Here is a 26,563-nt window from a genome sequence, read left to right as displayed (position 1 = left end):
ACCAATGTCCCGTATGTTGTGAGATGTGCGCAGACGCGAAAGTATTGATTTTTTCCGAGGAACAGATGTTCACATTGACCTTGCTAGGCCATAAGAACCTACAGAGATAACATTGAAATTAAATTAGACATTGAAAAACGAGATGACAAATTGAATTTATTTGAATATTATTTACAATTAACGCTAATTATTATAGTAACAGAACATAACCTTCAGCGACAGTATTGGATTTCCAGCCTCCGTGACTTTTCGTTAATTCTCTTTCGATTGCATATCCGAGAATAATCGATACTTGCGGTTTTATAACGGTAGAAAGCTGATCTGTCATTGGCTGAACAGTTGTAACCTGAGTCGTCATTGGCTGAAAGACCTGACATTTAATGAGTAGGTGTACTTTAATGACATGCATTAAAGATCTGCTACCAGGTGTATAATTACTACATTTCGGCATGGTCGAGCATAAAGAATATTAAATATCTATGCAATGCAAATACATGCTCTCAGAGAAGTCTGAAGCTATGTAGGACAATAACTTTAGATGCGTAACAAATGTAACAATATTAATTTAAAAAGCACATTCGAATTTTTCCTACAACCGTTTTGTTAACATTAAGTACTAATCGTAGTGACGTAAAAGAAATCGAAGTCTTAACAATTTTGAACTCAATAAACAATTCAGGCGTCACATACATTTTTTAGTCGTCATGACTACCTGGCGCCCGGAATTTGTCTACCTCTGATTTTTACAATAAGTAAAATGCATCTAGATATTTTAGATCTAATTAAAGTTTGAAATTAACAAATGAAAAAAGATAAATTTCAGCACAAACTTGAAATATAAAACACATTATGAGTGTCTGCTTTACGAGTCTCTACAAATTACAATCATTGACTGCAAACATTTTAACTGCTTAAACTGTTTCCTTCTTTGTGATAAAATACATTTTCTTCTTTGCTAATGACGTGCTCGCTACCAAATTCTTCTATTGTAGCACTCATTTCCAACCGCCCAGCTTTGTTTTGTTTTCGTGTGATCACTGAACAGCAGACCTCAACTAAGTAGAGCTGGATGATGTCAAGCTATACTCCATACATACCTACACTCTTTGGGGGTTGCTTGGAGGCATTAGGTAACCAAACGCAGGACTCCACTAATTACATATAGCAGAGGAGGAATTGCTTACAAGGACAGAAGATCCTGTGATGGATGTCCTTTCTGTTATAAAGCTCTGGGAAACGTGTCTCAGAAAAACTTTCAGCAGAGTCCGTATAGGTCAGTTTCTGTCAGATGCGTTTCCAATTCACTGCGGGCTAAAGCAAGGAGATGTACTATCACCTTTACTTTTTAACTTTGCTCTAGAATATGCCATTAGGAAAGTCCAGGATAACAGAGAGGGTTTGGAATTGAATGGGTTACATCAGCTGCTTGTCTATGTGGATGACGTGAATATGTTAGGAGAAAATCCACAAACGATTAGGGAAAACACGGGAATTTTACTGGAAGCAAGTAAAGCGATAGGTTTGGAAGTAAATCCCGAAAAGACAAAGTATATGATTATGTCTCGTGACGAGAATATTGTACGAAATGGAAATATAAAAATTGAAAATTTATCCTTTGAAGAGGTGGAAAAATTCAAATACCTGGGAGCAACACTCACAAATATAAATGATACTCGGGAGGAAACTAAACACAGAATAAATATGGGAAATGACTGTTACTATTCGGTTGAGAAGCTTTTATCATCCAGTCTGCTGTCAAAAATCTGAAAGTTAGAATTTATAAAACAGTTACATTACCGGTTGTTCTTTATGGTTGTGAAACTTGGACTCTCACTTTGAGAGGGAACATAGTTTAAGGGTGTTTGAGAATAATGTGCTTAGGAAAATATTTGGGGCTAGGAGGGATGAAGTTACAGGAGAATGGAGAAAGTTACACAACACAGAACTGCACGCATTGTATTCTTCACCTGACATAATTAGGAACATTAAATCCAGACGTTTGAGATGGGCAGGACATGTAGCACGTATGGGCGAATCCAGAAATGCATATAGAGTGTTAGTTTGGAGGCCGGAGGGAATAAGACCTTTTGGGAGGCCCAAGACGTAGATGGGAGGATAATATTAAAATGGATTTGAGGGAGCTGGGATATGATCATAGGGACTGGATTAATCTTGCTCAAGATAGGGACCAATGGCGGGCTTATGTGAGGGCGGCAATGAACCTCCGGGTTTCTTAAAAGCCAGTAAGTAATTATTATGTACAACGCGTATTCAGGCTATATCCAAAGCACGGTTTCATGCGTACTAACAATCAATTGCAAACACATACGTGTCCGATTAATTGAAGGGTTCAGAACCATAGTGGGCCAAGCGCCATTTACTAAAACCGTAGAAAACAAGGGTTAAAATGAAGTTATTACCATAATTCAATGGAAACATACAGCAAGTAATATAAAGTATACACATTAAAACTGGATGATATGTCAATCTTCATTTAGCAATGGTATTCACTTAATTTTAACCCTTGCTTTCTCCGTTTTTAATAAATGGCGCTTGGCCCACTATGACTCTGAACCCTTCAATTCGTAGGCATTATTACAACATTCATTTCTATCCTGCCAATAACGCATTTCACATTCGTCAGTACATTTCAACCTCATTTTATCAACAGTAATCTCAGTAGATCTTCTGAGCGAAAACAATATCTTTCGAGCCAAGTTAGAAGTTACTTAAGAGCTACAATAATTTACCATGGAAAATCAAAATTTTTGCCACGAACTGTACATAATGAGGAGGCTTCGAGACTTCGGATCCAGTAGAGCAGTTCAGTGGGAAATCCGCATAACGGCGTACTGAGTATAGTGGTAAAGCGTTCAGTGGGTGGGGGTACTGTAGAATGGATGCTAACAAATGCGCAAAGGAAAACGCTCAGGATTTGAAGGTTCTGACGAATAATTTGGTTTTCATACAAGCTGTGTCTGGAACTATTACACGGTTAGAAAAGTCAGAGCAAGAGATGCCGGAAGCCCTCAAATTAATTTAGAAAATGATGCAGAGAATTAATGAGACACCAAGTACACCGGTTACTGAACGTGTAAAACAGAAGTGGAAATCAATTTTATGTAAAAATAACGGATATGGAACATTGTGTAACATAAACAGCAAATTAGTGAGTCACTCGAGAATAAAGGACTGTCTCTTAGAGACTGCAATGATGTTATGTTTTTTCGTTTTGCTCCTATCACGTCATGCGACGTAGGGCGCAGCTTTCTACAGTACAAACTTTGGCAGATAACCGAAAAAGATTTAAGTTTGAGACACTGAGAATGTATCTTGTAGTACATTGCATTTCGGTACTGTAACTGCACTTCCTAAAGACGACCAATAGGATAAATGAAAAAATTACAATTGCTACATGCTTATTTTCACCATTAGCACTGTGTATATTTAAACACAAATGCTTATAAAAGACAGGAGAATAAATGCTTTTCACATTCTTTTGACATTATCATTGTATAATGTATATTTACTTTCAGAATGTACATATGTTTGTGTTTCCCCATACTACCGTACTCTACTCTAAATAGCAACGTTGTTACCTCCACACATCTCCATCTACCTGCAGCAAGTCAACAACTTATAGTGCATGCACAGTAAACTTATTGTATCGGGTCCAAAGTCTCGAAGCCTGATATTGAGTATTAAAGAACTGGCCCGTCGATTTTATACTGTTTTGCCAGTGCACCAATGTGGTAGGCTATATGTCATTCTTACTATTTGATCATGGAGTACGTTAAAGGAGACACGGACAGGGTTAGCAAAAACGAGTAAAACTATATCAAATTTTTCTGTTTTAAATATCTCAAAGAATAACCCTCTCAAATTAATGACATTTATTAGGGTTCATCCTGTATATGTGATCAGGGCTATCGATTAAAAGTAGAGACCGTTCCAAAATTACCGCAATAAAAACTTCAAAGTTGCTCAAAAGGACTTTCGTTGAAAAAAACATTAAATTTTGGTGTCGTTCGAGGCTGCCAAAACTTCAAAACAAAAGAGCCCGGTGAAAACCGAAGTTAAAAAATTAATAATCTAAGATTAATAATCTTTACCCAACATTCGTGTTATAATAATAATAATAATAATAATAATAATAATAATAATAATAATAATAATGATTTATTTTAGCTGGCAGAGTTAAGGCCGTAAGGCCTTCTCTTCCACTCAACCAGCAAAAAGAGTATATACATATGCATGAACTTACAAAGAATTCAACAATTTGATTTAGATTAGAGTTACATGTATACAAGAGTTATTTACGAATTAAACAACAAAATACTATGAACTATTAATTAAACACTGAAATAAACTGTGTAGCAGAATTAAGCTAAAATACATAGAATGTTGTTAATATATTTCAAATAATATTAGATAATAGAAAGGGATTATTATGAGACAATTTTGAAAGTACAGCACAATCAGGATGATGTCTAAAGGAAAGAAGTAAAAATGTAGTCAGTGATAGTTTAAATCAGTATGATTGGAGTGAAATGCTAATAAGGTTATCTTTTAAGCTGTTCTTAAAGGTGTTTATTGTCTTGCAGCCCCTAATACTTTGTGACAAGGAATTCCATTGACGCGAGGTGGATACTGTAAAAGATGATGAATAACAAGATGTTCAATGAAGAGGTATACTTAGCGTGCCACAGATAAGTGATCTGGTATTTACGTCGTGGTTAGAGTATAGATAAGAGAAACGAGACGAAAGGTAATTTGGTGTTAAGGTGTGCAGAATTCGAAAGAGTAAAGACAAAGAGTGTAAAGTTCTGCGTTCTTTAAGTCGGAGCCACGAGAGACTTGCGAAGGACGGTGATATGTATGTAATAGTGTAGTTGGAGTATTTTATTTATTTATTTATTTACTTATTTATTTATTTATGTATTTAAATATTTATTTATTTATTTTATTCTGGTAGAGATAAGGCCATGAGCCTTCTCTTCCACACTACCAGAAGTAAAACACATAATGAAACAATGACAAAATTAGGAAAGTCATACCTACTTAATTTTCATCCACATTAACAAACTTACATGGGCTATAATGAAATATTAACTAAACATGATACATAATTAAGTTATTTACAATTCATATCCTAATTCTACTTTATGATAGGCCTAAATGACAATTTATATACACAGAATAACCTATAAAAATCGGCTAACACTCACAAATCAATTTCATGTAAAAGTATGTAGTTCTTAATTTAAATTGATTAACCGTTCGGGAATCCCTGACATGACGAGGTAAGGAGTTCCATAGCGACATACTGACACTGTGAAAGAGGATGAACAGAAAGAGGTACGGTGACGAGGAATGGATAATAAGGCATGATGTTGATTCTGTAACGTTGTAAGATATTCAAAGCGAGTTCTCAGATATTTAGGACTAGAAGTAAAGGTAACCTTAAAAGAATAAACAAGTACATCATCAAAAGAGTAAATCAATTTGTGTAATGTAAAAATTAGTATTCACTGGTCACTATTGATCCATATAGCAAGTCACTGTTGTGTACAGATCAACTTACGATTTAATTTCATGCACTGCTGCTCTGGATGCATTACTGAACAAAAAAAATATATGCGGCTTGTATATTTGTCACGTGGAGATTTAAGTCAAGGGTGCCCTGTAAATCTTTGTTGCAGGCGTAGAATGATTTATCTCCCTTTTTTGTATCTGTGTGATGAAATAACCTGTTATTAAAAAACACAAAAGAAAACCTTACGACTGTCAGAAGTGTTCTGTTTTTGTTCTGACTGCCCGAGACCGGGAAGCTCTTAACCATTTGAGCCAAATCCGATCCACGGACTGGGCCGGGGTTAGTCCCGTGGTCTTAGCCCGTGCCCATACAGACCTCTGTCACCAATCTCTAATAGGGATATCCTGAACTAGCACCAACAGATAGCACGTGTGTACTTTGAGGGATGCGCTTTGCGTGTGCATTTGTTTTTCGGTATATAAACATTGAGGATTTACGTAGTGTATTAGTACATTAAATACTCTTAAAAACAGCTAAAAATGCCAAGTTCTTGTTGTGTTCCTATATGTAAAAACCAGGGAAAGCCTTGTATCTTCAATCAGGTCCCGAAATATTCTGAATGTATGCTTTAAACCTTAAAAATTTAACTAATTAAATTGCGCCTCGAGAGTGCTAGCTATTAAATAAAAATAACTACTTCAAGTAAGGAACTGCTAGCTACAGTTTCATTTTGGAAGAGGGAAAAATTAATAAAAACATATGCAATCTCTACAGCAAGCTACGTTAGCTTTAATTATATTCAGTACTTCTACTGGGTGTTCAGTTCAAAGTGTGTCATGGCTCGCTGTATGCCGTCATGTGGCTAGCCGATGAGCCTAGAGATGTCAATCTTCCTACACTTCCGCAGAGGTGTATAAGCTATGAGGCAGACAAGTTGCCTAGCAAGTACGGCGTTCATTCTGAAGAGTACGTATCGATACGTAGGTAACGCCGGTAGTGGCAGGAATGTGAACTCATTCATTCATTCATTTATTTTATTCCATAGATCTTACATGAGCAATGAAGCTTTAAGATGTGGAACATGTCAACATTTTACAATATTACAATTACAATTTTTTGCAAATTTTTATAGTTTTACAATTTAGTAATTTTCTACAATTTTTACAATGTTGTACAATTTTTTTTACATTTTGGCGAGATGTAGTGAGATGAGATGAGGTCCGAGGATTCGCCAAAATATTACCCGGCATTTGCCTTTTCGGTGGGGGAAACCTCGGAAAAACCCAACCAGGTAATCAAATCAAAGGGGGTAATAAAATCAAAGGGGTTGATGCCAAGGACTCGCCATAGACCATCCGGCTTCAATCCCACGGCTGGGGAAAACCTCCGAAGAAACCAAAGTCCAAAGGGGGATCCAACCCAAGCCCGAACGCAGCTCCGGATCAGCAGCCCAGCGAGTCTGCCGACTGAGCTACATCGATGGCTCTACTAAAAGTATACAATACATAGCCAATCAGATTATTAAATTTACAAACGCAAACGATCATTCATAAGTTGAGCTATATTATAATACAAAACAATTTAATTAAATTTAAGGCATAAACAATTCAACCAGTTGTGATATACAGAAATTGATAATACAGATCATACAAACTACTTCAAATTACAAACACAATTTATCAGTAGAGCTATATAGATTACTATTCAATTTAAAGCATATACAATTCATCGGCCAAAACTATACAAATATATACAATACAAAGTAGCATACTTTCATGAAGCTATACAAATTTGTGCAATTAATATCAAGTAGATTAAATCAATTTATAATCATAAACAATTCATCAGTTGAGCTATACATATTACCATTCAATTTACAGTAGGTCTATATACAATTCATCAGTAGAGCTACACAGACTAGTAATCATTTTAAGAACATATACAATTCATCAGCCAAACTATACAAACATATACAATCAAATTAGTTCAATTTACAAACTTATTTTCGTTAAGCTATACAATTCATATGAAGTAGATTAATTCAATTTATAAGCTTAAACAATTTGGAAATACGTACTGTCGGGATATGGGGAGAGGGTTAAGACGATCACTTACGTATTTGTTGACATTAACTTCGATGGTCAACATGGACACGGAGCATTTGATTTGTATTGTGGAATGTTGCCGTACGCAACCGATGATAACAAATACCCTGCGTACGACTTTCCGGCGCAAAACACAGTTCGAAAGAGGTTATGGTAGCACACAGACCGTACAGACCGCCATCTGTTGCTACGACGTTCAAGTACGGTAGTACACGTTCTCAAGTTCAGATTGAAGAACGCCTTAAAGAATAGGCAACTTCTCTAACATATAAGCTGAAACTCGCTTCAAATCCAACAACAGTGACGTCATGGCACACTTTAAAATGAACACCCAGTAGTAGTCTGCGAAGTTTACGTCTGCAGTAAACTCTCGATAAACTGGGATGTTTATTATCCAGGACGATCCGTAGTGAAATCATTTCGTGAATAAGTTTTTAACGTGCTGTAGACTAATTATTAAAACCACGCTTTTACTTAAAATTTTCAAAATCATCCTACATACTATTCAAAACTGCATGTCCTTAACCTACAAAACACAGGAATAATCGTGATACTACTGCGATCATATTATATCATCCTATTAAGAATTGCATTTGATCTTTCTGCAATTAGAGAAAAAAAATACGAGGAATTCAATCTCGATAGTCCTTTCCCTATAAAAAACACATTGGTGGCTGCATATCCTGTTTTTAGCGTACGGTACTAATGAGCAAAGAATAAATTCATCTTCGACAAAGTTCATTTTTATTTTTTTATTTCTGCACCTCGTTCTCAAAGTTCTCGTTTAGGTTCATGAATACTCAATTTACTCGTAGCAGATTTTCCCATCCATATCTTAAGGGGAATCGCTCAGTATTATACAAGTTGACGCTATTATTTATTGTAAATTAAATTGTGAGGTAAGAAAATACTGCATTATATTAAATTATATTAGGTTATACAAAATAATTAAAAATATAATTTTGACACGTACAGAAAACCAACAAGCGGGAGAACGTAATCAACTATAGCATATGACATAATACAGCCCTACAACATGTTGTGCCGCATGGAACGCTCCTGCCATCTAACGGTAGAACTTCGCGTAAGATATCCCTATTGCAAATGTTTTGTGTCATAAGCTTTCCCTCAGCAGCGAGGATGTGGCAGCACTTCCCAACCAGGTTCAGTAAGAATATTTTGAGCTGTTTTCACGCAATGACAGCGATCGTTATCAAGAAAGAGGACAATTTTCCAAGTCTTGTTAACTTTATGGTTTCTATTAATTTGCTTGTCAAAAGACTAGTATTAATATGCTATTGCTGCACTCACCTTTCGTTGACAGGAAATTTATTAATACCGGCGCGGCACTTCCACGTCCCTAAAACCCGTAACCAGTATATTTTCCTCAGACTATTTCGTTTATATGACGTCATTCCATTTTCAACCAATGAAGTATAACGAAATTTTGAATTCCAACCAATCACAGTTCACACTTTGCGATAATTTTTGCAGCTAGATTTATCGCAATAATTTATCGCATGGTCGTTCTTTTGTTTAGTCGTTGTCGCCAACTCTTTCCCCGTAAATTGATGATCATGAATACATTAAGATGCAACTACATGGTTAAACTTTTCTTTCAACTTTAAAGCAAAGAATGCAAGATTGATATTTAATATTTATTTACACAGTGAAGACGACGTTCAAAACGGCGCACCATGTAGACACAAAATCTTTATGCATCTTAATTGAACGTACTTTTAAACTTGATTCTTTCAATATTCTTCCCAGATTGCACGCATACGAGATTGGAATATTGAACTGTGTAGATGCAGCTTTAGTTCCGTTACACACTACAGCGAGAATGCGTTTATCGAGCTATAAAAAATGCTTTCGTGTAGCACTGATTGCAAGTAACGGTCGAAATAAGGCATAGCTGACATTGGTCCTGCTTCCACAGGTAACTTAACCTATAATTGTAGCCTATAAAATTTGTATTTTGTGAATGAAATTAAATAATTAATAGAAAGTCAGATGTTCAAATTTATGTAACATCATCGCATATCAAACCCAAAGACCTTGCATAGTAATAATAAGGTCTTTGATCAAACTGCCTTCCGTATGGCGTTCCTTGCTAGGAATCTTGGTTTTAGCAGTGCATTAACACACTCAGTTCTCATCGGTTGTGACAATTCCATCCAGCAACTCTCGACACTAGTAGCGTTGGGGATGTTGGGAGGTAACACGTTGAACTCGTACTGCCTTGAAAGGTGATGGCTGCGAATTTTTGGGACGCGAAAGGGGATGATATTTAAAGGATACTAATCAAACAGGTTTCGTTTCTTTATAAATATTGTTGGTTTTGACACGGAGACGAGATTAATGCTTCACTTATCTGGAATTCTGGAAACTATCTTAATCTCCGTAAAAGTTTTAGAAATGACACTTTCCTAAGAGCACTATAGAGAGATGCTATACACAAATGTTACTACTTTTATATTCTAGGACAACCGTGGCGAGAATGCGACTCGCGAGTACATTGTGGCTCCCAGTGAGAGCTATGCATTTCTCTTGCTTCTAACCTTCCCCAACCCCCACCCTCTCACTCACTGGAGTCAAACTCCGTTCCATTTGTATTTGTATCTGACCTGCGAGTGGCATATGTCTCTCTCGAAACCATGTACCTGTACAAAAATGAAAGTTTCAAATAGGATGGGAGGACGCATTTTTTGCTGCCAATATGATGAGAATATTAAATATATGATTTGTTCACAAGTATTACGAGGAAAACGGTTGTATAACATAAAACGGCATTAGGTGTTAATATCATCATCTCTGTACGTCGACCCTTTTTCAGCAGATGTAGGAATAATGCAGTTAGCTCTTCAATTTGAACTCACTGATTTACTATGTGATGTCAAATGAAAGCTAGATGTAAGGACTTGACAAATGTTGAACTTTCAAATCTTTACCAAAAAATAAATATCAGAAGCTTCGTTTTTTCGCTTGCTCTGTTGAAGCCATGTTCTCTACAACTTACGTTTGTGAAAAATTATTTTCAACAATGAAAATAGTGAAAACCAAATTTAGATCACGACTGACAGACAAATACCTTCGTGATCAACTACGACTGGCAGTGAGTGGCATCATTCCTGATTTTGAAACTTTGTCACAGAGACATTCTGAAGTCAGTTAATTTTAGGTTGTGATATTGTTCATTTCTTTCTTCGTTACACGTACTAAACATTACTTTGTAACCTTATACTGTATAAAATTATATTTAAGCGCTTGACGTAAGGAAAATGGAAATCCGTTAATAAGTCAGATAGTTGCTTCATTTCCCCTTCGGGTGTCCGCCTCCCTCCATAGGTGCTATGCACGTTGCAGGCTACACAGTGGCTCGGCGCACAACTACATTTTCGCCACGGCTGTTCTAGGATATCGATATGTATAAGTAAAAAGAGGTTTTTTCCTTCTTTTGGTGGAAACCTTTCTTTACAGTAGTTTACAATTGTCAAAATGTTATAAACAACCTATGTCTTAGGTCTATTAATTTACAAGCTCGAAAGCACGACCGAAATATTATCATCCAGGTGGGAATGAAACAGACGCATTCCATTCGCAGCCGTATGTAATAGAGATCAATGGACAGTTAACACCAGCTATGTGACATTGTCACACTCAATGTACTTTATGTTCTGGTTGTTGACTCTTGACTTCACCTCAATGCAGCAAATAAAGTCGCCACCAATTCCCTTCCCACCAACCGCGCACAGACCTAGATCCGGTCTGCGTGACTCTCACGTGAGTTACAGCAGAAAACAGACTGGAGCAAAGAAAATACAAACAGAAAAGACAAGAGAACGGAAGGAAGAAATTAAAGAAACTGGAGCGGAAAGAAGAAAGAATGTAGAAAGCAAGAAATAAATAAACTAGAATGGAATAAAAAAAATTGGATAAACTGCAATGGAAGGAAGACAAAAAAGAAACTGGAATGGGAGAAAGGGAGGAAAGAAACTGGAATGGGAGAAAGGGAGGAAAGAACCTGGAAAGAAAGAAAGAAAGAAGAATTGGAACCGAAAGGGAAAAGGAAAACCTGGAACGGAAGTAAGAGGAAAAACTGTAATCAAAGGAAGAAAGTAAAGAAACTGGAACAGGAGAAAGAAAGGAAAGAAACTGAAACGGAAAGAAGAGAGAAAGTAAACTGAAACGTAAGAAAATAAATAAACTGGAATAGGAGAAAGGGAGAAAAGAAACTGGAAAGAAAGAAAGAAAAAACTGGAAAGAAAGAAAGGAAAGAAACTGGAGTGTAAGGAAGAAAAGAAAGAAACTGGAGTGTAAGGAATAAAGGAAATAAACTGGAGCGGAAGAAAATAAATAAACTGGTATAGGAGAAAGGAAGAGAAAAGAAACTGGAAAGGAAGAAAGGAAAGAAACTGGAAAGAAAGAAAGGAAATAAACTGGAGTGTAAGGAAGAAAAGAAAGAAACTGGAATGTAAGGAATAAAGGAAAGAAATTGGGGCGAACTGAAGAAAGGAAAGAAACTGAAACCGAATGAAGAAAGAGGAAAAACTGGAATGGAAGGAAGAAATGAAAGAAATTGGAGAGAAAGGAATAAAAGATAGAAACTGGAACGGAAGAAAGGAAAGAAACTGGAAAGTAAGGAAGAAAGAAAAACTGGAATGGAAGAAAGGGAGGAAAAAAACTGGAGCGGAAGGAAGAAAGGAAAGAAACTGGAGCGGATGGAAGGAAAAAAAGGAAAGAAACTGGAGCGGAAGGAATAAAGGGAAGAAAGGAAAGAAACTGGAGCGGAAGGAAGAAAGGAAAGAAAATGGAGCGGAAGGAAGGAAAGAAAGAAACTGGAGAGGAAGGAAGACAGGAAAGAAAGAAACTGGAGCGGAAGAAAGGAAAGAAAGAAACTGGAGCGGAAGGAAGAAAGGAAAGAAACTGGAGCGGAAGGAAGAAAGGAAAGAAACTGGAGCGGAAGGAAGAAAGAAAGGAAAGAAAGAAACTGGAGCGGAAGGAAGAAAGGGAAGAAAGGAAAGAAACTGGAGCGGAAGGAAGAAAGGAAAGAAACTGGAGCGGAAGGAAGGAAAGAAAGAAACTGGAGCGAAAGGAAGAAAGGAAAGAAAGGAAAGAAACTGGAGCGGAAGGAAGAAAGGAAAGAAACTGGAGCGGAAGGAAGAAAGGAAAGAAACTGGAGCGGAAGGAAGACAGGAAAGAAAGAAACTGGAACGGAAGAAAGGAAAGAAAGAAACTGGAGCGGAAGGAAGAAAGGAAAGAAAGGAAAGAAACTGGAGCGGAAGGAAGAAAGGAAAGAAACTGGAGCGGAAGGAAGGAAAGAAAGAAGCTGGAGCGGAAGGAAGAAAGGAAAGAAAGGAAAGAAACTGGAGCGGAAGGAAGACAGGAAAGAAAGAAACTGGAGCGGAAGAAAGGAAAGAAACTGGAGCGGAAGGAAGGAAAGAAAGAAACTGAAGCGGAAGGAAGAAAGGAAAGAAAGGAAAGAAACTGGAGCGGAAGGAAGGAAAGAAACTGGAGCGGAAGGAAGGAAAGAAACTGGAGCGGAAGGAAGGAAAGAAAGAAACTGGAGCGGAAGGAAGAAAGGAAAGAAAGGAAAGAAACTGGAGCGGAAGGAAGAAAGGAAAGAAACTGGAGCGGAAGGAAGACAGGAAAGAAAGAAACTGGAGCGGAAGGAAGACAGGAAAGAAAGAAACTGGAGCGGAAGGAAGAAAGGAAAGAAACTGGAGTGTAAGGAAGAAAGGAAAGAAACTGGAGTGTAAGGAAGAAAGGAAAGAAAGAAACTGGAGCGGAAGGAAGAAAGGAAAGAAAGAAACTGGAACGGAAGAAATAAAATATTAAAGAAAATAGCGACAGAAATACAACAAATAAATCAACTGAGGAGAGAAAGATGAAGAAAAAATACATAGACAAGAAAAACTGAAAATATAAGTGAATTAATGAGAGAGAGAAATAGGACTAAATGACTTATAAAGAATTCACTACGTAAAGAGACTAAAGAAAGGGACAAAAAGAAAGAAAAATTGGAGGTAGAAGAAACAAAAAAGAAGGGGAAAATTTACCGTGAGCATAGAGTAGCCCGCAAACACGTGCTGTTCCTGAGTTGCTTAGGGGTGGGTGATATTTATACGCAGGATCAGCCCTGGGGACGGGCGAGCGCCCTGCACAGTACTTGGTGGTTCGTGTTTCAGGAGGAGCTCGCATTTCATCCAGAATATTTACACGGTCACTACTAATGCTTCGGCTTATTGGTTTAAAGTCAACAGAGACTATAGAACAGGCATTCCAGACATGTGTCTAGCATATTTATAGGACATACCCACCCCGAACACAGGTTTGCGTCTGAATTGCACACTGCTAGGAATTCATTATTTACAACTGTGAAGTATTGTACACTTAGAGGCAAAAAGAATGAGCCGCTGACAATTTCTAAGTTCCAGAGACATAACATTGCGCATGCTCGTCTCGTCAAAGCCATAGTTCACCAGGTAACACATAATTAAACTATTTAAATTTGCTGTATTTTGTTTAAAAGTCTAAAATCTATACTAATAATAAATCTGTAAGCGAAATTTTTCTGGTAATTTTCGCTTTTCCAAAAATAATTGGTGTTAACATATATAATTAATAATCCTGAAACCGAAAATCGCTTTTTTGAAATTTTTGTTTGTATGTCGGCGATGGGCAGGGCATGTAGCACGTATGGGCGAATCCAGAAATGCATATAGAGTGTTAGTTGGGAGACAGGAAGGAAAAAGACCTTTGGGAAGGCCGAGACGTAGATGGGAGGATAATATTAAAATGGATTTGAGGGAGGTGGGATATGATGATAGAGACTGGATTAATCTTGCACAGGATAGGGACCGATGGCGGACTTATGTGAGGGCGGCAATGAACCTTCGGGTTCCTTAAAAGCCATTTATAAGTAATAAGTAAGTAAGTCTGTCTGTCTGTATGTCTGTCTGTCTGTTGCCTTTTCACGCGATAATGGCTGAACCAATTTATATGAAAATTGGAATATAAATTAAGTTCGTTGTAACTTAGAATTTAGACTATATGGCATTCAAAATATTTTATTTTAAAGGGGGGTTATAAGGAGGCTTGAATTAAATAAATCGAAATATCTCCCTTATTATTAATTTTCATGAAAAATGTTGCATAATAAAAGTTTCTTTAAAAATAATTTCCGATAAGTTTTATTCTATGCAAAAGTTTGATAGAACTGATATTTAATAGATAAATGAGTTTCAAAATTACAATAACGCCATCTAAGGCGGTGTAATGAAATAAAAAACGAATGACTTCGTTTATAAGGGGCCTTGGACAACAACAATCGAAAGCTATGAATCATAGCCTAAAGAGAATATTTCTGTGTTTGTATGAAGTAATGTCGGAAGCTAAATTAACCGATTTGTATAATTAATTATTAATTCACCATTCGAAAGTGTAGTTTCTCCAGATGGACATAATGCTATAATGTTATTGCAGTAACTTCAGAGTGAATCTAGGACAGGTAAGATTAAAATAGCTTCTTATGCACAGAAAACTTGATAGGCTATTCTGTACATTCGTTTCCTATATTTCCTAAAATAATTTTTATGACCAAATGAGTGGTCTCTGGATCAGAATGATCGCATTTTAATTTTTAATACAATTTAAATTAAGTAACATAATAAACGATTTATCCTTCTATCAAACACGAATGTTCCCTGGATCAAATGTCCTATTTTAATTATGTAATTACTTTATATTTATTTCTAACGGGTGCAGCGGAGCGCACGGGTACGGCTAGTATGTTATAAACTCGAATGGCGGGTTGATTCTACATACATCAGGACCCCTGAAGAGTGAAATAATAATAAAATTCATAAATACAAAATCAACCGGAGCGAATATGAACAGGAAAACCACGTATTATGCCGAACTGATATTAACAGTCACAGTAGCGTAAGTCGTTACGGCATTAGTCTATTGAACAAGTTGGTAGTAGTAGCTCAAGGTTCGAATCTCCTCCAATCTTCTTTTTTTAGTTACAAAACTTACTCTCAAAATAAATGCACAACTTTTAGAATACTTTTTACAGATACTAACTCTCAAATTGAATGTACAACATTTAAAATATCACAAACCATACTGACAGCATCAGTGACATCGAGAAACAATGACAGGTTAGGTTCAGTAGGTTCAAGTTTTTGGTATCCCTTGCATGTACGTTATGAACAAATCAAAAGCCTGAATAAACCAAACCTTACTTGTCATTGATCCTTGATGATGTCAGTCATACTGACCAACGTTTTCTAACAATTACAGGATATTTAAGTGACGTGAGGCCGAGAAATGTGAAAAGGTTTCAATTATATAAGTGCGGTTTCTCTCCCATGTGTAGTGCGAGGAGATACCGAAAGAAAAATTAATAGAAGTAAAACGTAACGACAATTTATTACTATTACCATAATGAAATATTTGATATCCGATAAATGTTAAATTCTAAAACAATTATGAAATTTACCGAATACAGAGGTAATTACAGCCGATTATGTATAATTTCCGGATTAATTACTTTTACCGTAAGATATATAAAGACGGCTGAAGTACAGTTCACCTCAGTTATCAAACCTCCAACATCTCTAATATGAAGCAGAAACCATTTGAAAGTTAGACATGGATAGAAGAATAAACATTTTAATGAAATTAAATTATTTATCTGTAAGAATAATATCTACAGAATAATGCAAGGGATGTTCAAAAAGTAAGTTTCCCGTAGCTAATTCAAATCTGGCTTTCAGGTAGAAGCTCCCTGTGAAGCAGGCTTGAATAATTTCAAGGGAAAAATTGTCCCGGAGCCGAGTATCGATCCCGGAACCCTTCGCTTAGCGCACGAATGCTCTACCGATTGAACTACCCCAGGAACTATACACGACACCGTCACAATTCTTCCCTTTTTTATACCCACACAACTCAAATAGGCTGACAAGACGCCAGAACCCAACTTTGAGTGCACACAATTATGTGTGACTTAAATTGTGGCTTTCTGTTAACATATTTACAGTAACGAATATATTATGCAAATCTGGCTTTTAGGTAGAAGCTCCGTATGAAGCATGCTTGAATAATTTCAAGGGAAAAATTGTTCCCTTGAAATTATTTATGCAATTTAGTGTTATTAATTTACACTCACCTACTTCACGCATCCTTTAACTCCACCCATGGCCTACTTCTTCACGTAAGCGCCTTCGATGTTAAGGTATTTGTATTTGTCCCATGTGTGTACCAACTTCTGAATGCCATCTTCAAAGGACATAGGCCTACGGCTTTGGCTATATAAAAAATGTCGCACCGCTGTTTTAACCTGCCAACCGTTCTGGAAATGGCGATCTTCCAATCCTCCTTCAGTGCTAGAAACAGATGGAAGTCACTAGTCGCCAAGTTAGAGCTGTAAGGTGGATGTTTAAGTAACGATCAGCGTTTACGGTTTCTCTCGGTTCTAGAAAGTCGAGAAAAATAACTCCTTTGGAATCCCAGAATACAGCTTTTCGCGCCCGAATCGTAAGGGGTGGTGAAAGTGGGTGCATCATTACACTTCTGAAGCTCTGGAATGGAAAAATTGCACTTCGCAAGTAAGAACAAATTCCAAGTTCACTACCTGTGCAGGGAAAGTCAGGCTGACGGTATTCTGGGATTTCAAAGGAGACCTTCTTGTTGACTTCCCCGAGCCACGAGAAACACTAACGCTGATTGCTACTGTGCTACGTTACAACATCTCAAATCTTCAATCCGTCACAAGCGCCCTGGACTCCTCACCCGAGATATCCTTCTCCTTGATGACAACGCTCGACAGGAAATTCAACGCCAAAATGCATGGTTTCGATGGGAACGCCTGGAACATCCACCTTACAGCCCTGACTTGGCGCCTAAGACTTCATCTGTTCCCAGCACTGAAGAAGGGGTTGGAAGATCGCCATTTCCAGAATAATGGCCAGGTCAAACAGCGGTGAGGCGTTTTTTATACAGCCAGTGTCATATGGCCTTTGAAGTTGGTACACAGATGGGATAAATGCCTCAACATCGAAGGTGCTTATGTGGAGAAGTAGATCATGGATGGAATTAAAGGATGTGTAAAGTAGATGAGTGTAAATAATAATAATAAATTTCAGAGCTACGAGAAACTTCCAAGTACCAAATCTCAAAACCTTATTCCTTTGCTGTGGTCGTGCCAGAGAATCAGTCCCATTCCGAGGCTTATTTGAAGGTTTCGTAACAAGCTGTTTTTTACGGTGATGGGTTGTTAGCCCTTCGCCCAACCCCCAAGCTGGAGGACCACCCCTCATCGGCTGTCCGCGACTGCTTATGGGCAGGGCATGTAGCACGTATGGGCGAATCCATAAATGCATATAGAGTGTTATTTGGGAGGCCGGAGGGAAAAAGACCTTTGGGGAGTCCGAGACGTAGATGGGAAGATTAAAATGGATTTGGGGAAGGTGGGATATGATGATAGAGACTGGATTAATCTTGCTCAGGATAGGGACCAATGGCGGGCTTATGTGAGGGCGGCAATGAACCTCCGGGTTCCTTAAAAGCCAGTAAGTACGAGAAACTTGCTTATTGAACGCCCTCGTACATTTACCGGCACTTTTTCAAGATACAATTTTCACTCCAGAATAGTAATATACGTTATAAGAGCGATATGTTGACGTTTTCATGTTCGAGGAAAAGATTGAAAAAGCGAAACGTAGTTGAGCTTTTTTAATTTCCGAGAACATGAAAACAAACATACCGCTCGTGTATCGTACATTATTTTGTGCGAAGATAGTTTATTACATACCTGAAAGACGAATTTCTAATTAGTTGCAATGAAATCTCCATGTTGGTTTCTGTTTAATGACGGCAACTTCGGAAAACCAAAATATCTTTCTTCAACATTGTTGCTATAAAATGTTTTCTGTGTTTACTATACTCCAGCAGGCCGTGATATACGTCTGTCTTTTTTTCCCCCAGTCTATAAATGCGAACTTAAAACAAACGGTAAGGTTATGTAATAATTTATTTTTCATTTTAATATTTTAACAATATTATTTATATAATGTATTGCAGTAATAACATCCGCATCTGGAATCTTGTTGATTTTTTTTCACGGCTTCCTTAATGTTACTTGTATCAGGAATGCAACAAGTTTCGTGGAGTAGTAGACTTTACTTAATTTTTGCAAATATTTAAAAACAATAATTAACATTGCAATTTAGGTGAAATTGCAGTGGTAAGTTTCCAATTTATAATTATTACTATGTTAAACGTCTCTAAAAATAATATGTTAAAAGCCTAAAGCAGTAAAATGAATGTCGCGCTTAAGCGGTAAGAAGAGGGAAATTGTTATGTGTGTTACGTTGGGAATACTGAATGTGGTATTTCACACTTACCGCGTATTGGTTCTGTGCGGAAAACGAGCAAAGACGCACGATCTCGCACACATAAATTTACTAAGGAGTGTGCTCTACAATGTAAATTATAATTTTTATTCGATTAGTTTTTTTCAGTGCATATACCGTATCCTCGAAGTAAATATTGGTTCCTACAAAGAATACATTTTCTAGGTACGGCATGAGTTAAAATGAATATTTAATCGCAGTAATTATAATTGCTTCCCGAGAGAAAATATTAATATTCCCAGGGAGAGAACAAATGCCATTTTCTGCAGTCGACACTGTTTATAAATTCTCATATCCATAGAGATATGTAAATGCCAATACAGCAATCAAAGCGGAATGCCAATATTGTCACTTCAAATGTCGACACTTCCATTGTCAGTGTCATGCTTGGCGGCCTTAACAATAACACGATCCGAGGTCAATTGATTGAAAAATCTGTACAATTGGACATGTCGCAAGGAGGGCCGAACATAATTTATGAACCTGTGAAAGAAGTCGCAGTACTTCAATTATGTCCAGAATTAATCAATTCTTGAATGGCAATATCCTAAAGGAGTAATAAGAGAGAGAAAGCGGCAGGATATCCAAATAACTATCTAAATCTTCAAGAAGAGTCTTGTCTATGGCTCAGCGCTAGTGCACTGGTCTTTCATCCCGACAGCCAGGGTTCGATTCCGGCCAGGTCGTGATAGAATTTGTGAATTTGTGGTGGCCAAAACAGATTTTTTTAGATTTTAGATTTATTTAATAATAACATATACATAAAAACATTACATTCAAGTACCCCGAAAGAGCAAAGCTCGTGTTCGGGGACAGTTCCGTTACATAAATATACATACTTGTCTTGTACTTTTTCTATAACAACTCCATGGTTGCGCTACATTGTGATGGCCATAGAGTCAGGATAGCCCGCAATGTGAGAGAGTGTAATATTTGGCCTAAAGATAGCCTGTATCATCCTCTAGTCCGCATTGACTATTAATTCGGTAGAAGAGAAAGGGAGAATAATGCCAGCATAACAACATCTTCAGGGATAGTCTTCTTAAACTGTTCCGTATTCAAGGCTTTAAAAACTGGTATCTCCATCTTTTCTGAAGGCACCCTCTCTCTCTCTTACCTACAGTTCTGTATACAGTCGTTTTGTAATTCTGTCATTGTCCATTCGTCTCACATTCTCCATTAATTTCTGTTGATATATTTGTATTTCTTTTACAAGACTAAATATTTAGCTACAGTATGGCGTGTTCATTTTTCATTCCATCAGCCTTTCAACTCCTTCGCTTAAAATATAAAATTATTTTTCGTCTTTTGATACAGCTTCTTCGTCTTCTATAGCTAAGTCATCGGGACGATTCCTTGTCTCATATAATTCTACTACATATTTCGTCCATCTGTTTAGTACATGAGTTGTTTAATTCTGGATTTGAAAATTCAAATGCTTAAAGTAGCCAATTCTGCATGAAATTTTATTATCGAATTATACAGACGTGGACCATAATTTGTACTGTGTAGTAAAGCAGCAGATGTGAAGCATTTAGGTTCAACTAAAATAAGATTTCATTTCGTCTCGTATTATGATCATATGGTTGAGTTACAAATGCTAGGTAACTTTCGGCGCTGGACCCCGGATTAATTTCCTGGCATTATCATTTTCATCTCATTCCAACGCAAGATAACCACAGCAGTTGATAAAGCGTCGCAAAATAAAAATTTTAAAAAGTAGCAGAAATTGTGGGATAATTATTTTCATTAACTACCTCAACTATTTCTGGCCGGAAAATTCGAAAAAAAAAACCGTCGAATTTACGCCCGAATTTTAAAACACTTATTTGCCCGCAAATCCGTATTTTCACTCTCAACCCAATTTCAAGTAGGTATACAAATTATTTGTTGAAATAATTATAATTCCTCTATACGAATTTCAAATATGTCACTCTACATAAAATTATTTTAAAAATTTTAAATAAACAAATCTATGTTAACCTAGCTCACCTACACTAACCTAACCTAACTTGACCTAACCTAAACTAACTTAACGGCCCCCTCAAACCATCCTTCTAATTTTACCTACCTCGTACAAAATAACGGCCAAACAACTAACTACACACCCAGATCGCGAAAGTGGAAAAACTGCACGAACACATCTTAGAAAAAATACATTAATTTAAATAAATTACTTTTCCTTATAACATACATTCAAATATACATATATTAATATAAATTCAAAATTCAGAGACAAAACAAATCTGTTCCGTACAGAAATTAGTACATAAAAAAAGGTAAAGGTACCCCCGTAACATGCCATGAAGGCACTTGGGGGGCAGGGAGGTAGAGCCCCATGCTTTCCATGACCTCGGCATTAGAATGAGGTGATGTGGTCGGCACCACGCTCTGACCGCCTTTTACCCCCGGGAAAGACCCGGTACTCAATTTTATAGGAGGCTGAGTGAACCTCGGTGCCGTTCTGAAAGTTTGGCAACGAGAAAAAAACCTCTGCCACCAGTCCGTAGCCAGCTCCATATAAGCTATTTTTCATACCTTTTACTCGATATAAACCGAGATAGTTTATATAATTAATGTAGTGGTATTATTATTATTATTATTAGTAGTAGTAGTAGTAGTAGTAGTAGTAGTAGTAGTAGTAGTAGCAATGGTAGTAGTACTTAGCAGTAGTGTAGTAGTAATAGTTTTAAATTATGGTTTATTTAACGACACTCGCAACTCCCGAGGTTATATCAGCGTCGCCGGTGTGCCGGAATTTTTTCCCGCAGGAATTCTTTTACATGCCAGTAAATCTACTGACATGAGTCTGTCGCATTTAAGCGCACTTAAATGCCATCGACCTGGGCCGGGATCGAACCCGTAACCTCGAGCACAGAAGGCCAGTGCTATACCACTATGCTACTCAGGCCGACTAGTAGTAGTAGTAGTAGTAGTAGTAGTAGTAGTAGTAGCAGCAGCAGCAGCAGCAGAAATGGTGGTGGTGGTAGTAGCCTAGTAGTAGTAGTAGTAGCTTACGATTTGCAAGGTACCGGTAACACTAATAACTGTAGTATTAATTTAATAATAAATGTAACAACTCTATTATTCATATAGTACCTATAACAGTTGTAGGCCCTATTGGAACACTAACAGAATAACTGTGTAGCGCCAGTAGTAGTAGAACACGATCGAGCTACTATGGTAGATAAATTTTCTTGCACTATTAAAAATATTTTCTTCTTTACGGACTTCGCAATTCTATGAGAATGAGAGTTTTCAAGTTCGCCATGAGACCTTGTTTCGAACCATATTTATTCTTCTCACAGCCCACAAACCTAAAATCCATCTAACAACAAGCTCCCCTTCACATATTGTTCTCCCAAGTGGCCTTTACCCTCAGTTTTCACAACCGAAATTCTCTTTGCTCTTCCCCGATGGGGTTGAAAGCCCCGCCCATTGCAACCATCTGGACCTAATGGTCGCTCCAGCGTTTGGAAAAGAGTGCAGTTCGTGAAACTTGTAGTTTTCCTGTAAATTCATATCTCAGAATATAATGATTATAGCATATTTGCAAAATTAGAACTTAAGTCGGGCCTGGTTCGAGATCGTGTTTTGTTATTGAAAAGACATGCCAGTAGGCATACTATGAGTACAATGTGTACGATCAGCAGGAGCAATGACCTACTAATTACGAATGCGTTACACCGAACTAAATGGATAGTAAACCTTAAATTTTCAGGAAAAGGATCTTCCGAAAACGAGTAAGCCTATCATATGATTAAAAATATCAAAATAAATACCTTATACATTATATACAGTAATAGCTACTTTGTATTTCATTGCATGTAACGAACGATTTTTAAAAGCAATCTATAACAAATACAACTCGTGTTATTGCATGGCAGGTTTAAATTGAAGTATAATCATAGTCACAGAAAATAATTATAGACTAATAATTACATATTGCATTCAACGCAATTACACCCATTTGATTTATTGTAACAAGCTTTCGAAAATAGACTAAGCTTAATAAGAATTTCTGTAACATATTATGCAGTCAGAATCATTACTTTTCATAATGCAATATTTATGTAATCTAAAATCGTCAATGCACTAGCGATCAAGCAAGATTCAGCTGACTTGCAGAATATCCTTCCTTGTATTTAATTTCACAGTATACTTTCATCTTTCCGTTCCACATCCAAAATATACTTCTCTGTTTTAAACAAGAGTTATATGTATAGTACCGCGAAAAATTCCACATTTCTTGTCTTTTGCATTTACTTCGAGACTTGAATAGTATGATTACATTAATACATAAAGAAGTAATAAATTATGTCCCACTGACGTTTTAGCAAGCAAATGGCACAATACTAGCGGTGGATGAATACGGTAAGAAAATTTAATGATAATTATATAATAAATAAAAAATACGGTTTAAAACACAGCGATCGGTATTCTTTATGTGGCTTTATAAACGACAATTTAACTACACTGGAAGAAGCTTTGAGCTAAAAATTCTAAAGTGAAACACATTACATATATCATAACGTTAAAAATATCTTTGTTAGGCTAAATAACTTATATTTTTTTGCAACACAGATACAGTAGTGTTCTGTCAAAAGCATGCTTTCTTGACGAATAACTTCCCGCTCAAAATTAACTGAGATTCCGAAGTATGATACATCATACAATATTGCTTTCTCTTCCACGTCCCAAGAAAAATAGCACAAATAATTCAACAAATAAGAATTATACTACGATACTACACACATGAATGAAAGAAATTATTGATTACTTACCGGCCAAATCCCTCTTACAACCCAATTTGACAGACTGAGTTTTCGCTGCAATTGTTAACGTATTTTCTGACACAAACACATCTCAGCAAGAATAAGAACTATAAAAACACAGAGAGTACTATTGTTCGTAATAAAGTAAATGTAATCTAACACAACACTACACTCACAGTATCAAAATAACACGGTTACACATACAGTTCTACTGCCATCGAATACCACCAGTCCAACTGTGACGAAAATTCGTCTGCTCCCAGTTGTAAAAGACATTACGAAGATATTCGACACAAACATTGAAGGCTCTATACTCATTGGTAGTAGTTCACACATTCTCTCGCTAGATGACAGTAGCTACCGAATTCAGCTGACTTGCTCGACTTAGTGTAACTAATGGAAGATGTGCTGCGAGGGGGAAATTCAAAACAGTGCAATTCTCAGTTCTTGACATGAGAGCTTAGAAATATATATTCTAAGCCCTCTTGGTTCTTGCTTTGTACGTTACAGTGTTAACCTTTTATGCAGAATGCAATTTCACTCAATGTCTTGTTGCATTTTGTTTGCGTGGTAAACTTGACGATCAGTTTCTTTGTTATACAAGGTGAAGCATTCCAATAGATCACATAAGATTTCAAAATAGGTGTCTTTGACATTGTAATTAATTAATAATAGTGTATGCCTATAGTACAGTACATCATGTACGATATTTTTTTATAGTTCTTTCTCTGATACAATGACATTAACCTGTGGCAAAAAAAATGGTAATAAATACTATAAAAATCTACTGTCGTCTGAAGCCTAATTCATCAAATGCAAAGACAGAAGTAAGTTGTAAATACCAACTCATAATACAAATTACGTAAACTGAGGTATCTTTACGAAAGTTTACTCTTTTCTTACTTCAGACTTTTGAAACCTACAAACTGTAAGATAATTTAATGTCGGCCTATTTATTGATGGTGAAGAATGGAAACCTCCTATATCAAATTTTGGAATTTCTGGGTTATGATACTCCAAACTATTGACAAAACATTCACAGATCGGATGCAGTAATTTCCTATGTCATAATGACTCGCTCTCTACCTAAAACTACACTTTTAATTTTACCTCCTATCTCATCGTACAATTTCTGCTGCAAAAACCTCCTATCGTTCTATTTCCTATGTCAATCTATAAGCGTCGTACAACATCTGCTGCAAAAACCTCCTTTGTCATAACGGAACTTATGGGAGATTTTATATTAGCAGATGTTCCATTTCATTTAGCTGCACAGAACATCTATGTTGTGCAAGGGCGCTCACTGGATCCAATCTCAGTGATAGCAAGGTGGTTAGAAAATTATAGGAAATGGATGGATGAAGAGAGAGAAAACTGAACATGAAAAATAGCCAGTTCTGAAATCTACATTACCTTGCACACGCATGCATAGTTTAAAGCATTCGTTATTGTTGAATTGTTTACCGAGGATTTGAGAAAACATGTATAGTGCACGCATAGAAAAAAAAAACTGCGTAAAAATAAACAAATCTCAGTGGTAGCAATTGATACCACTGGCTACCTCCTGTGGGCGCCCTTGATGTCGTGCTGGTTTAGTAGCCGCTCACAGACTTAGGTAAAAATGAAGTTGAAGTAGTGTCTATAACAAATATGTTGTTGTTTTCTAATGTCAGGCGTTTGACAATAAAGTCATTTGACCTCTTGCACTCCAATATTTTTCAAAGATATTATCATGACCAGCCACTGAAGCACAGATTTTGAGGTGTTCCGAATCCATTTCTTGGTTTGAGTTGCACAATGGGCAGTTAGGGGACTGATATATTCCAATTCTATGCAGATGTTTGGCCAAACATTCATGGCCTGTTGCCAATCTAAATGCAGCTACAGACGATTTTCGTGGTAAATCGGGAATTAACTGTGGATTATGATGCAGAGAGTTCCATTTTTTCCCTTGGGATTGAGTTATCAAATTTTGTTTGTTGAAGTCTAAGTATGTAGATTTAATAAATCTTTTCACAGAGTAATATGTAGATTTAGTAACAGGTCTGTAATAGCAGTGCTGCCCTTCTTTGCTAAAGCATGCGCATTCTCGTTTCCCAGGATTCCACAATGGGATGGTATCCATTGGAATACAATTCTTTTATTGAGTGATATTAATTGAGAGAGCATTTTAATTCTTATAATATAAACACAGTAAAGAAGTTATAACGTTGATCAGTGATTTATAAAGAGTTAAAATAGTGTATCGAACAATGAAAAAAAATTATTTCACTGTGATATTTGCTAATAATTTTAAAGGGTGAAAATTCTAGTTTGGCCCTACCAAATAAAACTCTCAGGAGCCGCCATTGTATTTTACTAAATATATAGACTAAGAAGAGAAAGAATCGTGTCGCTGTCTTTCTGCGATATTGTTGTGTTTTATGCAAGCATAATTATTTATTATATTTATGACATTTCTTTAAATAACTAAATAATATGCTTACTTTATACCTATTAACTGTACAATACGTAACTATTAGTGTCTTGACCCTCCAGCACTTTTTTTTCTTTTATACGACCCAAAGGCTTACACTGCAGCTTGAGGCTTATTGTGCTTACCACTCCTATTCTGTGAATGAATCAGTAGCCAAACAGCTGCACTCTTGTACAAGTACAGCACACCGCATCATGAATTTATCCTGGGCTATTGTATGGATTATGATGATATGTGAATTAATGATGGTG

The 26,563-nt window shown here is 36.7% G+C and overlaps 1 protein-coding gene across 3 annotated transcripts in view; it reads right to left on the bottom strand.

Moving 5' to 3' along the window:
- The window catches only part of DAAM (disheveled-associated activator of morphogenesis-like protein), a 1,051,518-nt gene extending 1,027,458 nt beyond the window's left edge, over positions 1 to 24,060 (bottom strand). For all 3 annotated transcript variants that reach the window (XM_069834114.1, XM_069834116.1, XM_069834117.1), the window contains exon 1: positions 23,846 to 24,060. The gene's annotated coding sequence lies outside the window, so the exon portion shown is untranslated. The remainder of the gene's footprint in view (positions 1 to 23,845) is intronic.
- Positions 24,061 to 26,563: the final 2,503 nt, after the last annotated feature.

This window comes from Periplaneta americana, chromosome 8 (assembly GCF_040183065.1).
Source record: "Periplaneta americana isolate PAMFEO1 chromosome 8, P.americana_PAMFEO1_priV1, whole genome shotgun sequence".
NCBI classification, from domain to species: domain Eukaryota; kingdom Metazoa; phylum Arthropoda; class Insecta; order Blattodea; family Blattidae; genus Periplaneta; species Periplaneta americana.
This window is presented reverse-complemented; position numbering and strand designations above follow the sequence as displayed.